General features: G+C 40.3%; 1 pseudogene; it reads left to right on the plus strand.

The window, feature by feature from the left end:
* The window catches only part of LOC139738774 (uncharacterized), a 240,750-nt pseudogene extending 231,177 nt beyond the window's left edge, over window positions 1–9,573 (plus strand).
* Window positions 9,574–13,167: the final 3,594 nt, after the last annotated feature.

The following is a 13,167-nucleotide window of genomic DNA, read 5'->3' on the forward strand; positions in this document are numbered from 1 at the left end:
GTATCAGTGTTTTGAACCCAACATACATTTGTGTTACACTTGGTACCCCCAAAATAGGGTAGAACACCAAACATTAAATGAACACAAGAACAACAACAAAAATGGAAGATTCAATTTCTGTACCACACATTATAACATACGTACACACATACCATAATTACAAAAAATATTGAGCTTTGGGTAGTGTGTAATTACAGAAGTTGCATTTGTATGTGCAGGTGATGAGATTTTGCCTATGTGCCCCCAACCCTATGGAAAGCCCCTTATGTAACTTTAATCTAAAACACATACTTCAATGGATGGGATATGACCCTAGCTTTCATCTGATATTGTTTCACATCAGTAGGTGACTGAAATATGAAATGATTTTTATACATTCCTCTGTCATCTATACACAAATGTACAGCATGGAAGAATTGCAAAAATCAGTCATGTAAAAACTTGTATTACATGTAGCGTACATCTTTTCAACTATAAACCATCAATTCTTACACAGAATCAGGGATAAGATAACAATATCTCATCTGTGGAGGCATATCTCGGTGCAAATGTAGTGGTTCATATGTATCCTGACAGGGCAAAATATTTTTGTGTGTTTTCAGGGTTTTTATGTCTGTAGGGGACTGTGGCCTAGTGGATAAGACTTCACTTTCGTGCCGAGGTTCCCCTTTCAAATGCCATCAAGTGCCTACATCTTTGGACAAGATCTTTTTGCCCACCACATCCCTCTCAACCCTGGTGTATGAATGGGTACCTGTTGGATAATAATTGCTCTGGTGGAGCAGTGGCAACACTGAAGAGGCTACCCTGGATAAAGAAGACCATATTATTGTTTTTGTTCTTGTTGTGGTTTTTTTTTTGCCAATACTATTTTTTCACTTCCATTCAAACAATATAAGAAAAACAGCTATCTGGTATTACCAAGGATGTTTGAGAGATGGAGTCACAACAGTCTTATTCTCTTTGATCCAATGCTCGTAGCCGCCACTCAAAAAAATATTTGAACTATGTGTCAACTCGACCTGCCCCTCAGGTAGGATGACAATAAATTCATGTCTCATTGCATAATGACCAGCCACTCTCTACAGAAGATTTGTCTTTCAGATGGTAATTACTTTTCGCTATCACTACTTATAAACGATGGGCAGAAGACTATGGTAAAGACACGGGTGAATAGAAATTGCTCAGATTTTGCTGAAATCAATATCAGAAGTATTCGACTGGACATGTCTGGACACTAATCTGACATATCTATTTATAAAAAACTATATTTGAAGAAGTTACCACATTAGTTTCATTAGTCGGAAATGATTGGAAAAGTGATAAAACCAGCTTTCTATGAGGGTAAAATTTCATACACTTCCACAACGTACAGCTGAGATTTACACTTTTGCACATATTTTGGGAGGGGATTAAATTTTGTTTTATATGCTTTATCATTAGGTGAAATTTCATTCCATTTGACATATTATCAAGCAGCATATACCCAATACTACACTATTGTTGAAAATGAATCTTCAGATTGCTCAGGAAGATGGCAGCTTCAAGCATCAGACATCAAAGGCACAAATGCACCTGTGGAATCCTTTTGTCCATCCATAGAAACTGACAGCTTGTTGAATTATTATAACCAGTGGAACTCCATCTCTTGAACTACATCGTAACAACCCCCCCCCCCAAAAAAAAAAAAAAAAAAAAAAAAAAAAAACGAGTTCCTGTGGTATGTACTATTTCTGCACTTGGAAATGAAAAATCGACAAAGTTATGACTGAAAACACATTTCATTCTTTCATTGAAACAAATAGAACTAAAATAGTACAGGAAATTACCAATGTAGAAAAAAAAGGAAAGTGTATTATATATCAAACCAGCAACCAACAATTCTCCCTAACTACCTTTCCTTACAAAACAAAACAAACACAAACTCCTTACTTAAATCTCTCCTTCCTCTTTCAATCCACCCATTGCCAGACAGATGTCTGTAATTCCTCCCTCCCCCATTCCCGAGTTCAAACATTTGAATCCTTCTCCCCAGCAGAAATGTTATGCCTCTGCCACAGAGATTTTGCCGGAGGCATTAACTATGTTTTTGGGTGTCCTGTCCGTCCTTCCATCTGTTAAAAATGTCAATATTTCCCTAAAATCTATGCAATGCTTAAAGGTATTCACTTGAAACTTTGTGTATACATGTTTTGCCTGATAAACATTCTCTAGAGAAAGTTTTGGGCCATGAGGTCAAAGGGCAAGTGAAAATTCTAAATTTCACTTCTTCCTCCATATCTTGGAAGTGGCTCAAGGTCTCATCATGAAATTTATTACATATTTATGCATGTACTGCCTGACAGTGATTCTCTTTGGAATTTTAGAGTCATGGGGTCAGAAGTCAAGGGTCAAAGGTCCGGTCAAGATGCTAAAATTTTACTATAATGCTGAAATTATACTTTTTATGCCTCCGCCATGAAGTGGTGCCGGAGGCAATATGTTTTCGGGTTGTCCGTCCCCTTTCATTTATGCGATAACTTGAGTAATATTCAGTGAAAATTTGGTCCAAATATAAAGTATGATGGGGCAATTACCTGATTACATTTTGGATGAAATTGGCTAAAGGCCAAAGGTCAAGGTCATATCATAAAATTGTATTTATTTATGCGATAACTCAAAACTGGATCCAGCAAATTTCACCAAACTTTGTCCGAGGACGATCTTTGATTGGACAATTACTTAAATAGTTTTTGAGTGAAATCGGACAGAGGTCAAAGATCAAGGTCAAATCCTAGAATTTATCTGTGTATGCAATAAAGATGCTTAACTAAAAGACAGGAAAGTGTGCGCTAATCCTGTACAAAACAAATGGACAGCGCGCGGTCCTCAAGCACATTACGCACATCACCTAAGACGCGCTGTCTTTGAAGTTAATGGACAGCGTGTGGTCCTCAAACATATTACGCACATCACCTGAGACGCGCTGTCTTTGAAGTTGTCGTTGCTGTTTATCAAGTGTCGTTGATTGTTTTTAGATCATGTTGCCAAATTTTTACCTCCACGAAATAATCCTTATTACTTTAAAATCTTGTTCTTCAAAATAATCCCCTTAATCGAAAAAAAGCTATGACCATGATTTTTAAATCTTTTTAAGATAATAGAAATTCTACTACCTTTGGAAATGAATGTTTCTAGGTGTACTGAGTTTGTACCTAGCTCTCTTTTGTATCGTCATGTAGGGTAGCCATTTTGTGTCCATTTTATCGCACACCTTCTTATCTTGTTATCTACTATCTTTGGTAAACAATAACTCAAGACTGGACGAAGCAACTTTCACCAAACTTGGTCCAAGGATGATGTATGTTGGGGCAATTAATTAAGTAGTATCATAGTGAAATTGGCAAGAGGTCAAAGGTCAAGGTCAAATGCTAAAAATTTTGCTATTTCTGCCATATCTATGCAATGCCTGAAGGTATTTTCTTGAAACTTAGTGTAGATGTACTACAGCATAAAGATTCTCCAGAGAGAGTTTCACGTCATGAGTTCAAAGGTCGGGTAAAAATATTGAACTTTCACTTTTCTCGCAAATGGTTCAATGTATCTTCATGGAACTTGATACATATGCATGTGCTGACTGGCAGGGATTATCTAGGGAATTTAGGTGTCATGGGTCAATGGTCAGGGGTCAAAGGTCAAGGTTAATTCCTCAAAATTTCACTATTTCCTTCATATACTAGTATATGCAATGCTTGCAGGATTATTTTTGAAACTTGATATATACATGTATGACCTAATAGAGATGCTCTAGGAAATTTCCTGCTAGAAGGTCAAAGGTTAAGGGTCGAAGGCCAGGCTGCAAAAAAAAAAGTGTTTTATACTGTAATTCCACTTTTTCTTCATACCTTGAAAATTCAATGTATAAATTTATGAAAGGGTTGGTCAAAAGTCAAGTAAAAATCCTCCATTCCCCAAATACATGTACCTGCACTCTTAGACATTATATAGCAAACCTAGTTCAAGGAAAGTTAACATTCAACACATTTGTGACAAACCTGTCATTTCAATATCTTGCCAATTATGTGAAACTGTCATCACATATTGTGAAGACATTGTACCATGCACCAATAAGGAGAACCATGCATTATGGCGGAGGCATACCAGTGGCCACAACGTCATTTCTAGTTCTCCATACTTTGGAAATTACTCAATGCATAAACTTATAGATAACAGGGTTAAAGGTCAAGTAAAAATCCTCCTATCCCCAAATACAGTGTACCTTCTTTCTTAAACAATATAGCCATTCGTCCAATTAATCCTACTGTAAAAGTGGTTATTTTTCGCGTGAGCAATTTTTCACGCTCGGCTGGGTAAGATGAGTTTCACTTATTTCTAATTTCATGGAATCAAGACATTGACGACAGAAACATATGGCATGCAAAAATATTTGTGTGCTTTTATTTTCGTGCTAGCTTCTGGTTGCGCAAAATGCACAAAAATTTCCACTTTTACTCTAGTTCAAGGAAAGTGAACACTCAACACATTTGTGACAAACATGTCATTTTAATATTTTGCCAGTTATGTGAAACTGTCGTCACACGTCAAGATGTACTATAGACTTATTGGGAGAACCATGCGTGATAGCGAAGCCATACCATTCGCCATAGTGACATTCCTTGTTGTTGTTGTGTAGTCAGTTAAAGAAAACAGATATATGTGCAGTGCACACATCTGCATACTTTAGCTTGACATTTCTAATGCAGCTTACTGATAATCATGTGATCAGCTTTGAAAGGTTATTTTTGGTATCAGATTCCATTAACCCTTTAGCAACTGAAGGTTCTGTACATTATGGCCTATGGTTCCCTAGAAGGTATAGCAATATTACTCTCACTTCACTATGTAAAATAGCTCACTGCGTGGTCATTTTTGTCATTTGTAAGTTATGTTTATTTGAAAGCCTATTAAGACTTTACCAAGAGAATGGTGTGCCACAGAAATGATTTTGACATACCTTCATTGACCTTTGACCTCTTTGAAATTACATAATTATTTACATTATATGAAAACAATAAAAAGGCTAAACCACAAAAGTACATACAAGTGGACAGGTGGTCTGGGGCATGTTAGGGAGTAATAAAAAGGGCGGTTTCGGGCGGTTCAGTTACTAATGGGTAAAACTTCTGCAGATCTACTTGAGTAGAAGGATGTGGGTTATCAAAACTGCTCCCACAAATTTGTTGGAACTGTAAATGAAAGCTGCTGCACTAGAATTACACTTCAACAGAATAGATGAAGTGTCAATAGCATGCAACAGCTTTATTTCTCAAAACAACTGATTCTATACAGACTTGCTTATCTCTCATGTCTTTGTTTTATTATTTCCACTATAGATGGCAGCCCGGTTTCCCTTGACTCAACTCCCTCCAACCAGACGTTGACCAACAATGACTCTGATGGAAGTCGTAGTGTGACTCCTGCTCCCAGTGACATGTCAGATATCAGTAGTGCCAGCTATGATTTGCCCCCTCCTCTGGGCAGCCCTACAGAGAAAATGTATACACTCTGCTTCCCTGGGAGTGGCAGGTCCCTAGTCACCAGTGGAGGAAAACCTATTACAAATACTGCACAGGAAACCAGTACCTCCCCATCACTCACAAGCTCTAAATCCCACCACACACAGCCATTGACAAATGGAACTGCTCAGGTAGCAGACACAGCAACTGCAATGACTAGTTTGTCACAGGTGACCAGTCTGTCTCAGGTGCATTCCAACATGATGATGCAGAACCACTTCTCACCTGCTACTACAGCTGCTGTGTCTGCTGCTGGTCAGGCGTCAGACTTTTGGGCAACACCCATTCCTGGTGCAATGCTGAAGGCTAGAGAACGTTTCTATGGATATAAGCCATCCACAAACAAACCCAGTGCATCTTCGGAGTCCGACGCAGATACCCTCACACCAACCTCAAGTCCTCTGCCCAGTGAGGCAAGTAACATATTCTTTGGACTCTACCCTGGGAGCTACAGCACCATAAAGCGCAAATCCAAAGACAATACCTATACCATATACACAAATGGGATGAGCACAAGTCTTATAAACAAACCAGCCAATGTGATATCACCCACAAACTCTCTAGAAAGAAAGCAAAAGTTTAATCGTTATGTTAGCGACCTTCAAGCACAGGCCCCTCAGACATACGACACTCTTAGTCAACTGAAAATGGGTGAAGAACGGCAGGCCAAGGCCTTGACCAGGGAACAGAGGGCAGAGATCCTTGACCAGATGAGAAAGTCTAAGTCAAATGGACGAAGCAGCAGCATGGCTACTCCACCTACAACTCCCACAACCCCACCAATCCACGTAACCACGACAGATGTGTCGACCATGCTTGCCACATCAGTTACCTCTCACACACCAAGCATTGAGGAGCCCAGGACAACTTCCTTTAGGTCTTCATATAAGGAAGGTATAGGCTCACAGAATCTTGACCCTGATCAGGCTATAGTCCATGCTGCAAATCACTTGGAAGATCACCAGTGTGGAACAAAAACAGTAGAGGACAAAAACTCCCAGAAAGAAGGCTCTGGTGATTTAGCAACGCCAGTCACTCCAAAGAATGTTGTGACAGGCAAACCAGATGAATCTCAGCAACAGCATGCACCATATGTGTATGATCCAAACCGCCGGCCAACAAGTTCTATATTGAAAGGTGGCAAGAAGGGAGATGATTTGGCCATGAAGAGTCACAAATTTAAGAAGAAGCTTAATTCTTCATCAGATCCTTTCGCAGATACAACTATTGGGCAAATGATGGCTGCAGACTCCCCATATGATGTTGTTCCCAACAGCAGTAGAACGATACGCTTTTCAGAAACTGTTATAGTGGAAAACACACCTGTTAGAGTTTGTCTTGTGTCAGGAAAACCAAGGACAAACATCAATGATTTCAAGGCATTATTGCAGCAGCAAGCATCCCCCAGTAGTGCGAAACCTTTGTCAGCCTGCTCAGCACTCAATGTAAAAAGCAATGTCAAAGGGTCCAGGAATGCAGAACTTCTTTATCGAGGTTCCCTTTTAGAAGGGGAATCATCCAAAATTGGAAAGACTGATCAAGAGTCCACTGACAGTCCTATCCTGGAGAGAAAGATTGTCACTGTGAGTGACCTAAAGAATGCCATGGCATCAGCAAAGGGCAATGTGAGGATGGTAAATGTTGGGGAGGGCAGAGATACACCAGAAGTGGTTAATGCTTCCAGCTGTGCAACTGTCATGGTCATTCCCAGTGTGGCAGAGCTTCCCATCAGGGAGACAGTTATAAATGGTGCAGATGAAATCCCAGAGAGCCATGAACCAGCAGAAGAAGGGACAGACTGTGACATGGCTTTGAGCACAGATATCTCAGATGTGGTGGATCATCAAAGCGCACAAGATGACCATGATAAAAACACAGCTGACCAAAACATTTCTCATGAAGTCCTGTCCACAAATAATAGCAACAATAATGCAACCCCTGAGGAGGCTGACCATACATCTCTTCAGGCAATTTCTTCTCCTCCTACTCAAACTGCTGACAGTGAATCAAAGCAGACTACTTTTGTTGCAGAAGCCTCAGACCCTAGACAGCCACCGAAGCACTCCTGGTCAGATACAGACCTCAACCACTCCCACCTCATGGCAGCTATCCGCAGTCGAGGAAAGTTGGCAGACCAAAGAGAGACAGCTGTTGCCCGGTTGGAAGAAACAAGAAGTGAAGCAGCAAGGCAGAGCCTTGGTGAGAGGTCCCTGCCAGTCAGTAGGTCAGAGGGGAGTATACACTCTCTGTTAGACTCTGTCAAACATTCCATTCAGAAGATGTCCCCAAAGCATGAGGCCCATGAAGGTGCAGAGATGGACTACCCTCCTGATGCATGGGATTGAGTATCCCAGCTGCAGATGAGGAAGACATACATATTGTATGTAATCATTCTGTGGTACAATGGAACGTCATGATAGTGTAAGAGATAACATCTTGAATCATGATAATATTTTGAGCAAATTTTCTCAAGTAGGTTCTTCTAAAATCAACTCTTTACTATCATCTATCATGCTCCATGAACTTGTAAAGGAAATTTGAATTAGTACAATGTTAATGAGGTTACAAAATTTTAATTGTGTGTTGCCATGATAAAGTGATATGAGGCATATGTGACTCCAAACATAAAACAATGCACATTAGATAGGACAGTCTTACAAAATTTGTGCTGTGTGATTCCCATATGATGTTGTGATGTATATTTAAACCTGTATATTGAACAATTTTAGAGGGAAGTGTACCGCCGCAGTGAGCATGAGCAACTCCGTTGCCCTTGTAATTTACAAAACATCTGTAAAATGTACTGTTTCATGAGGTATTGTTTTACTTTCCTGTAAGGTAAAATGACTAATTTGCAGATATTTTGTGCAATGCTGTAGACAAAGCAGATTCAAGCGCTTACATACTGCCATTTCTATACGTTATTTCTTTCTTTGACAATTTCCTGAGTATTATTATTGTGATGAGGACTAACCAGTTCATATGTTTTCAGCAGTTACAAAAAAAAAAATGTATTCAATTAGAAGTGCATTAGTAGCAAGATACAAAAGGTATATTCTCTAGATGCCTCTGCCATACTAGCTTTGGATTTGTAGTTTGATCATATCACAAATTTGATCAAAGTTAAGACAGGATTGACCTTATGGTATGACTAGTAAATACTGGGTAGGAAAAAAATACAAAATGTTTGTCGAGTGCAGATTTACAGGATGTTGAGATGGACTCTGTGAAGCACAGTGAGTGCATTGGTGCACCTGGTATGACTGACAGTGTATCCATATGCCATAATCCATATGCCGTAAGACTAATTGTATAAATTGATTCTATGAACTGTTGTGCTAGTCACTACCCTGACTTTCCTGCTTTACCTGTGTCATTAAAGCCAAAACAGTTCTCAAATGCCTTCAGAGCTGCCAATTTCAATTCAAATGTGCTCACATGCATAAGAAATGTGTGTAATAACGTCATAATGACCCGATTTCAGGGGAAAAGGTTTTCGGTAGCACCATGTGTATGTAGTCCTAGTAGGGATAGTGGCTTGACAAAAGAAAAGCCTAGAAGGAAGAGAGTTTAGGAGGTAAGCGACATAGGGAGAATGTAAGGAAGGCAAATAGTGACAGGTGAGGGGTAGCAGAGAGCTGGAAGTTGAAGTTGCACTTGTGGAGACTGGAAAAAAGGGGACAGAGAGAGAGTCATAAGAGAAAATACAGTGCACTCCGGTTATAATGAACATGGTGATAACAAAATTCCAGTTACAATGAAGTAAAAATTCAGGTTGCAACATTACCCGCTCTTTGCTTGTTATTGTTTATTTGTTTGGTTATAACAAAATATCGATATAACAAAGAAAATTACCAGTCTGAAGGACTCTGTTATAATGGAAGTCCACTGTATAGTGAAAATCAAGTAAAAGGTTCAGACATCATTGAGAGGAGAAAGATGAAATAAAAGGGAAGGGGGAGAGGGAGAATTGAAGGTTGGAAAATCATGGAGATAGGAGAGAGAAGTGGAGATTCATGAAACTAAGGGGGGGGGGGGGAACGAAGTCTGTGAATGATGTGGCCTCTGGAATGTGAAAGAAAAATGATGAATATTGAAATAAATAAACCTGATTTCAGTTGAGTATGGACAAAAATGTAAAACATTAGCCAAAGAGGTTTGCTAGAAGTCAAGTCCACAATCTCAGAGCTTACTCGATCATGGTTGTTATGTAATTTTTCATAGTTATCCACAAATCAGAACACAGTGATCTCCCGCGCTAGCGGCGCTACAGTAAATTGCATGCAGCTTGATTGCGAGGGCACATTCGATCATTATGTAATGTTTTATGGTCCCACAATGCTGAATGGGGAGGGCTCTTCTGGAATAAAATTTGTGTACTACAATTAAAATTATTCTTCCTTTTGATTTCAAATTACTAGAGCAACTCATCATCCCGGCAATCGTGTCAGCCAGATAAGTTTTTGGGTAGACCATATTGATGTATTGCAAGCAAATTCCAAATGGTGGAAGATTAATTTTGAGCCCTTTTTAAAATTATATTTTAGCTTTAATATGTGTCCTTGAAGACTATATGCTGCCATGTCAATGAGTGGACATTTTAGTTATCAACAATTGCTAGCCCTGTCTGGTGATAGGTTGTAGAGTTATTGATTATGTAAGAACTAAATTTTAGAGGCTTCAATAGACATTTCTAGTGCACAAATGTATGCTGTTACAGTAGAACAAACTTTGTATGTGTCTGCCCAGCTATAAGCCCACAAAGAGTTGCAGATTAAGATTTTCTGTAATGGAACAAAATATTTGATTTGAGTTGAGGGACTCAAATGTTTGAAGTTTGTCATACCTGCAAGAGTAGTCTCTTGTCTTCCTGCTGTCAAAATTTGATGGCTTAAAACAAAATTGAAAGCTAGATATGAGCAGTCTTTCTGAACCACCACAGGCACTGCTTTCACTGGGAAATATATGTTTCCATTGAAACTTCTGCACAGCACGCCAGAATGACCCTTTTCATCAAGTCTTCTTTTCTCCCTTTTCAATGAAACAGCACCTCATAACTCTCTCTTATTTCCGTCACTCTTTGAATTCGCTAGAATGGTCTAGTTTTGCCACGTTACATATCATTTGCAACTTTTAAACTATGTATAAAAGCAGAAATTCATTTCTGCCTGCTCTTTGTGGGGTTTCAGCAGGGCGGGCACATAGAGTTATTGAGTGTTTGTTTGCTGATCACTTGACACTGTGTGGAAGTATTTGATCTATTATCAGATACTGGTTCTGATATACCACTATGATCCCTATGTGTGAAGCTGCAAATAGGTTTTACCTATAGTTTTTACAATTTTGAATGCAACATGATTGATAGTTGAAGATACGATCAGTTCTAGCTTTATTGTTTGGCCTCATTGCAGATTTTATTCCTACTTCTGTCCAAGTGCTGGAAACTTCCCCAGATGAGATAGGTTTGTTGATTTTGATGTATCAGGTACACTGGCGAGTGCAGTGGCAGATACAGGCGGGGGCACACCAGGTGTGCGCCCCCTTTACTCTTCTGTTTAAACAAAACAGATAAAAAGAAAAAAATGGGGCGTGCCCCCCCCCCCCCCCCCCCCCGATTTTGTAAAGGCACCTCCCCTATACGGAATTCTTGGATCCGCCCCTGATATACCTCACTACTCATTTGCACAAATATGTCACTTGTGAAACATTCTGGAAAGAAGTACTTGTCACTTAATTCTCCATGCTTTCCAGAAGATGCAGGGGTCTCGAGAACAAGAACTGCCATGATAAAGTCACTAATTACTGATTTTCTAGTTTGCATATTCAAAGTTTTGTTATTTAAGTCATTTTAATGATATGTAATATGTCTCACTCTATTTCTAGATACCTGCCACAAAAAATACTAAGCCTATACACCACAATGTAACCAGATTTGAAGAAGGCAACTGTGAATGCTGTCTGGTATGGAGGAAATAACACAATAGAATGGAATAGGTCGAGTCAAAACACTTTTATTGATTTGCACCAAAAAGGCTGCTCAACAGTTTCAAATTCCAAAAGATTCGTAGACCTGAAAATTTTGACAGAAGAAAATCAAAATTTGAATTAATTTCTTACTAAATATCATCTTGTAGATTTTTCCTATTTTTAGCTCACCTCAAGTGAGCTATTGCGATCGCTCTTCGTCTGGCGTCCGTCCGTCGTCCGTCGTGTGTAAACTTTTTACATTTTCATCTTCTTCTTGAGAACCCCATGACTGATTTTCACCAAACTTGGCAGGTAGCATCCCTAGGGGGATAGGATCTCAATTTGTTCAAATGGGCATCATGGCCTACCTGGGGGCCCCAGGGGGGCCCAAACCTCGTAAAATTAAGGAATCTTTAAAAATCTTCTTCTCTAGAACCAGAAGTGATAGGGCTTAGTTAATACTATGAGTTAGTACATTGATGACTGTAGTTTCAAGTTTGTTCATGGGGGAATCAGGGGTGGCCCCCTTGGGACCCAGGGGAGGGGGTTGGGAGGGGTCCTAATGAGGCCTAAATTGTACATTTTCATCTTCACTTGAGATCGCCATGTCTGATTTTCACCAAACTTGGTAGGTAGCATCCCTAGGGGAATAGGATCTCAGTTTGTTCAAATGGGCACCATGGCCCACCTTGGGGTCCCCAGGGGGCCCAAACCCCGTAAAATAAAGGAACCCTTAAAAATCTTCTCTAGAACCAGAAGTGATAGGGCGTAGATGATACTATGAGTTAGTACATTGATGACTGTAGTTTCAAGTTTGTTCATGGCGGAATCAGGGATGCCCCCCCCCCCCCCCCCCCCCCCCCCCCCGAGACCCAGGAGAGGGATGGGAGAAGTCCTACAGTTGTAATGGAGCCTGAATTGTACATTTTCATCTTCTTCTTGAAAACCTCATGATGAATTTTGACCAAACTTAGCAGGTAGCATCCCTAGGGGGATAGAATCTCAATTCCTTCAAATGGGCACCATGTTCCTCTTGGGGGGCCCCTAGGGGGCCCACACCCCCCCCCCCCTCCCCATTAAGGAATATTTAGAATCTTCTGCTCTAGAACCAGAAATAATAAAGCAAAGTTAATACCATGTGTTTGTACATTGATGACTTTAGTTCCAAGTTTGTTAATTGCAGATCCAGGGCTGCCTGCCCCCCCCCCCCCCCCCCCCCCGAGTTGGGGGGGGGGGGGGATCCATATGCAGACCTAAAGTTTCCAATGTTCTCAGGTAAGAGTGTGCAAGAATGCATGGAAGGTGAAATTGCGATACTCAGGTGAGCGCGTGACCCGCGGGTCTCTTGTTTAGCTCGCCTTAGCCAAATGCTCAAGTGAGCTATTGTGATCGCTCTTAGTCTAGCGCTCTTTGTCCAGCATCCATCGTGCGTCTTGCGTAAACTTTTTACATTTTCATCTTTCCCTTGAGAACCCTTTGACCAATTTTCACCAAACTTGACAGGTAGCATTCGTAGGGGGATAGGATATTATTTTTTTCAAGTGGGCACCATACCCCACCTTGGGTACCCCAGAGGGGCCCCAACCTCCCCCCACCCCCCCCCCCCCACCCCCCCCCCCAAAAAAAAAGTAAGGAATCTTAAAAC

The sequence above is a fragment of the Diadema antillarum genome, unplaced genomic scaffold (genome assembly GCF_040938485.1).
Source record: "Diadema antillarum isolate AM-2024a unplaced genomic scaffold, OU_Dant_1.0 seq00000768_RagTag, whole genome shotgun sequence".
NCBI classification, from domain to species: domain Eukaryota; kingdom Metazoa; phylum Echinodermata; class Echinoidea; order Diadematoida; family Diadematidae; genus Diadema; species Diadema antillarum.